A 6029-nucleotide genomic window follows, 5' to 3' on the forward strand; every position below is an offset into this window, starting at 1 on the left:
TATCTCTATGTTGGTCTTGCATTTGTGCATATATTAGAAAGAAAGAGATGAGCATGGGTTTTTCTTTCTTATAGAAATCAGAAAGCGACTGAATCTGTTAACTCATTACAAACAAGCAAGTGTTTGAGCTTTTTTTTTCTTGGTTGGATCTCATGTTCAAAAAGCATTATAATAAGCCTCCCTTCAACTTAGCATTAATTTGGTGGATATGTTGTTGGTATAATTAATATCACTTTCAATATATTTTATAGGTTCTTATCAAAAAAAAAATATATATATATATATATATATATTTTATAGGTTTAATGCATTTTCTGAATTTGTTCAAAAACGTTTGTTTAAACTCGAGAACCTTTTTAATTTGCTTAAAGTATTATGATGAGGGGTGTAAATAGTCGAGCGGAGTCCGGACCTAGGTAGATGTAGACTTGTTAATATCTTGAACTGAGCTCTAACGAATCAAGCTTTGACTGAATCTAGTCGAACTTTTAACGAGCTTCAATCAAATTTATGATACATACATAGCAGATAAAAAAAAAACTTATATCATATTCATATGAGTTAAAAATATTTAAAAAAAAATTTACATGTTATGGTCGGGATTCAACTCCGCCTGTGAGGGTCACTTGGTGGCCTTTACAGCCGGTCCCAAGCCCGGACAAAGGAGGAGGGTTGCGGTAGGTTTGTGGCGGCCAGCGTAAAACTTAGCCACATCTTATGACATGAATCATACTATAAATACCGTTGGGGCGTTCCCTACTCAGCGATGCGCTGAACTTCCTAGACCCGGGTGTAGTGATAAATGTGCAAGGGTTGCTAGGTCGTCGTCCCGAAGCGGCGCGCCACCCCAGGACCGGGGGGTGATGTCAAATATGCAAGGGTTGAGGGTAAATAAGCTAGTCTACGGTAGGGGTAGGGGTAGGGGTAGGGGTAGGGGTAAGGGTAGTAGGTTACGCTTTGGGACATGGAACATAGGTTCTTTGACAGGAAGATTAGCTGAAATTGTTGATGTTATGAAGATGAGGAGAATAAATATAATGTGCCTACAAGAAACCAAGTGGGTTGGAGCCAAGGCTAGAGAGATAGCTCCTTGGGGTTATAAGCTTTGGTACTCAGGAAAGGATAATGGTAGAAATGGAGTAGGTATTCTTATTGATAGGGAGTATATTGATGATGTAGTAGCGGTGTCTAGGAAGAGCGATAGAATTATGAGTGTCAAGCTAGTGATAGGGGATGAGGTTGTGAATGTCATTAGTGCATATGCGCCACAAATAGGATTAGATGTCTCTATAAGACAAGCTTTTTAGGAGGACTTAGAGGAAGTGGTGCAACAGGTTCCTAGGGATGAAAAAATGGTACTGGGGGGTGATCTCAATGGACACGTGGGTTCTAGGCGAGATGGGTTTGAGAGTGTTCATGGAGGGTATGGTTTTGGAGATAAGAATGAAGCAGGAAATGATATTTTGGAATTCGCATCGGCCTATGACTTGAGTATCATGAACACATGGTTTATGAAGAGAACATCCCACTTAGTGACTTATCGGAGTGGCGGTAATGCGAGCCAAATTGACTTCTTCTTAGTAAGGAGTGCTTGGAGAAAGAGTTATATTGATTGTAAGGTGATCCCTGGTGAGAGTACGACAACCCAACATAGAGTAGTGGTGCTTGATTTTCGAAGTAGGAAATGTATAAGAAAACAAACACCACAAGTAGAGACTAAGATTAAGTGGTGGAAATTGCAAGGAGAGAATCAACAAAAATTTGTGGATGAGATGACCAAAAAAGATGTTTGGACTTGTAATATGGATTTAGATATAGATTCGATATGGACTAAGATGGAGCATAGTATAAGGGAAGTAGCGAAGGAAGTTCTAGGGGAATCTAAAGGTAGCATGCCACCGGGTAATGACACATCTTGGTGGACAGAAGAAGTACGACAAACAGTAAAGAGTAAGCGAGAATCCTATAAAATATTGGGGAAATGTAGGAGTGACGAGAACTACAAAAAATACAAAGAGGCTAAAAGGGAAGTAAAGAAGGTCATACGAGATGCTAGAGCAAAGGTGAATCGGGATCTGTATACCAGATTGGATACGAAAGAAGGGGAAAGAGACATATATAGAATTGCTCGGATGAGAGAAAGGAAGACGCGAGATCTCGGAAAAGTTAAATGTGTGAAGGATGTGGACCAGCAAGTCCTAGTTGGAGATAAGGATATCAAGGAACGATGGAGGTCCTATTTTGATGACTTATTTAATGGAGATCGCAGACAAGATGTGGGAGATATAAGTATCCATTACGATATGATAAATCATGAATGCCTGCGGAGAATTCAAAAAGGTGAAGTCAAAATGGCATTAAGTAAGATGAAGTTGAAGAAAGCAGTAGGACCTGATGGCATCCCTATTGAGATTTGGAGATGTTTGGGAGAAAGAGGAATCAAATGGTTGACGACGTTGTTCAACAAAATTTGGAGAAACAAGAAGATGCCATCAGAATGGAGGAAAAGTATCTTAATCCCTTTGTATAAGAACAAAGGCGATGTCCAAGATTGTGCCAACTATCGGGGAATCAAATTAATGAGTCACACTATGAAACTTTGGGAGCGAGTGATCGAACAAAGGCTAAGGAGGACGGTGAAGATCTCGGAAAACCAGTTTGGCTTTATGCCGGGAAGATCAACTATGGAAGCCATCCACCTAATGAGACAATTAATGGAGCACTATCGAAATAAGAAGAAAGACTTGTATATGATTTTCATTGACTTTGAGAAAGCATATGATAAGGTACCAAAGAAAGTACTTTGGTGGGCCTTGATAAGGAAAGGCATTTCGCGGAAATATATTGACATCATAAAGGACATGTATGAGGGAGCATGCACGAGTGTACGTACTAGTGTTGGAAAGACTGAAGAGTTTCCTATTACGATTGGAGTGCATCAAGGTTCCGCACTAAGCCCATTTCTTTTTGCCATCGTTATGGATGAACTAACAAGTTCACTTCAAGATGGTATACCATGGTGCATGCTGTTTGCAGATGATATTGTGTTGGTTGATGAGACAAAAGAAAGAGTGGAGAGGAAGTTGAAACTATGGAGACAAACTCTAGAATCTAGAGGCTTTAAGTTGAGCCGAAGTAAGACAGAATATTTGGAGTGTAATTTTAGCGGCCATAGGAGTAGGGAGGCAGGGACAATCACCCTAGATGGGAGAGTTGTTCAGGCCTCGGATTGCTTCCGGTATTTATGATCTATTATCCAAACGGATGGAGAAGTAGATGGAGATGTTGCTCATAGGATTAAAGCTGGTTGGTCGAAGTGGAAGAGTGCTACGGGTTTCCTTTGTGACCCCGACATGCCTAATAGATTGAAGGGGAAATTCTACCGGACGGCAATTAGACCAGTATTGTTATATGGTACGGAGTGTTGGGCAGTGAAACACTGCCACATCCATAAGATGTCGGTGGCGGAGATGCGTATGTTGAGATGGATGTGTGGTCATACGAGAAAGGATCGAGTGAGTAATGAAATAATTAGAACAAAAGTAGGGTCACATCTATTGAGAATAAAATGAGAGAAAACTGACTAAGGTGGTTTGGTCATGTGAGACGTAGAGCGCTTGATGCGCCGGTTAGGAGAACCGAAGAGTGGCAAAGGGATGTAGTGGTGAGGGGTAGGGGAAGACCTAAGCAAACTTGGAGGAGGGTGATTGAGAGTGATATGAGTTTACTGGGAATTGAGGAAAATATGGTAGTGGATAGGACGGAGTGGAGGGAGCGAATTTGTGTTGCTGACACGACTTGATTTCACGGTTTTATATGATGGTTCATGTTAGCCGACCCCGAATCATTTCGGGACTAAGGCTTTGTTGTTGTTGTTATGGCCGGGATTCAATAATAGTAGATGATACTCGTGATTAGAGAACACAAACTCAGAAAAAAAAATTAAAATAATGAAATATATATTAAAATTTGTAATATATTTTTGTTGTTTATTAAAACCTAATTTTCTAGGCAAAAGCGAAAGTTTTTTTTTTATATCATTTCTTTGTTAAATCTTATGTGAATTGTGATGAAAAGTTAGTAATAATTAATAAAAAAAAGGGTAATTAATTTATTAGTCCCTATATTTTGACAAAACACACTGTTTAGTTCTTGTATTTTCAAAAACACATGATAAAGTCTCTAACCTTTTTCTCGATGAACTGTTTAGTCCCTAATGTTTTTCTCAGTGAACTGTTTCGTCCCTGCCGTTAGACTCTCATGAAAATTTTGTTAGTCAATTTGGATTTGTGTTATTCTTTTCCTTTATTTTCCTTTCCTTTAAACTCTAATGCATCTGAAATCAACTTTGAGTGTTCTTCTTCTTGATTTTCTTCTTAATCGTTCAAAATCGTAAGCATTGGGTCTGTTCTTTTTCTTGTTCTCCATACAAACGACTTCTTTTTCTAAATTGGATTTCCTCTTCTAAAGTTTGAGGGTAAATAGTAAAGGATAATTTAGTCATTTCCGAAGTCATAAACGTTAAAAAATCTAACAAACAGACAGAAGGACTAAACAGTTCACTGAGAAAAAAGTTAGGGACCTTACCATGTGTTTTTGAAAATACAGGGACTAAACAGTGTGTTTTGTCAAAATATAGGGACTAATAAATTAATTACCCTAAAAAAACAATGATATATATATAATAAAAATTAATAATATATATATATATATAGTAATTAAAAAAATAACCGAGTCTATTTGTGAGTTTTTCAGCTGAATCAAAAGAAGTTCAGACTCGTTAGTGCTCGAGTTGAACCCAGTCAAGCTGAGCTCAAATAGTTTGCAAATTATCAAGGCTCATTAATACTCTTAATTTTGATAACATTCTCAACTTGCTTAAAATATAGTTAATTAATCTCTCGGTAGCAAAGAAGTAAATTGCATGCGCTCCTTGGAAAATTTAAACGGATTGACATATAGAAAAAAAAGGAAGGGGGTTACTTGTTGTTTTCACCGTGAAAGCCCTAACTTCGTGAATTATGTAATAACATTGTTCACTTTTGGCTTAGTTTTAATAGTGTGATACAGTGGGAGGAAATGTCGTTACAACTAGAGCACAAGGAATATAAAAAATACTCCTCTAGTAACAGGAGATATTAGATTTCACACTAAAAAAAATTAACCCCCTTTTCCTTTTTTTATGTAACTTTTCAAGTCTGACATATCGCTTACGTGTCAATATATTTGACTTTTCTAAGGCGTGTAACATACTTTCGCGTGCAATTTACTTCTTTGCAACCGATGAATTAATTAACTATATTTTAAGTAAGTTGAGGAAGACTATCGAGATTCTTTCAGCAAGTTGAGTTCGAAAGTTTAAAAAGCGAATAGGACAAGTGACATGTTAAGTCTATTTTATACCTTTTCCATTGCTGTTCTACACTATGGAGTTTGATTTATGTTGCAGTTATACAAATTTTTTAAGAGTATTAATATATTAAGGGACAAATTGAATTTAACTTTTTTTGTATAGTCCAAATTCGATCTCAAACGTATAAAATGGTACAATTTTAACTTTAAAATTTTCAAGTAAGATAAATTATAAATTTTTTTATAAGATTGGTTTGATTATATTTAATTATAACATTGGATATTCCAAATATCATTTATGTCTAACATATTTAATGTGTTATATACATAGTTACTAAAAACATGTATATAACAATTAAATCTGCTAGATATAAGTTATTCACAGTTTTTGTTTTGTCAAAATGTCTAAAATATTTACTATGTTACAAATGACTAACAAAAAAGTGTACGAAACTTAGTTTATCGACTAACTTGTTTAGAATGTCTGATGTGATAGTTAAATAACAATTAAATCATTTTTTACAAATTTTTGGGGTAAATTATGTATGTGGTGTACAACCTTTACCCCAAATCACACTTTGGTGTACAACCACAATTTTGTCACACTAAACCGTACGAACTTCAAGTGACCTCCCACTAAGGTGTACAACCGGTTTTTATGACCGGTCAATGCTGGT

The sequence above is a fragment of the Euphorbia lathyris genome, chromosome 1 (genome assembly GCF_963576675.1).
Source record: "Euphorbia lathyris chromosome 1, ddEupLath1.1, whole genome shotgun sequence".
NCBI classification, from domain to species: Eukaryota; Viridiplantae; Streptophyta; class Magnoliopsida; order Malpighiales; family Euphorbiaceae; genus Euphorbia; species Euphorbia lathyris.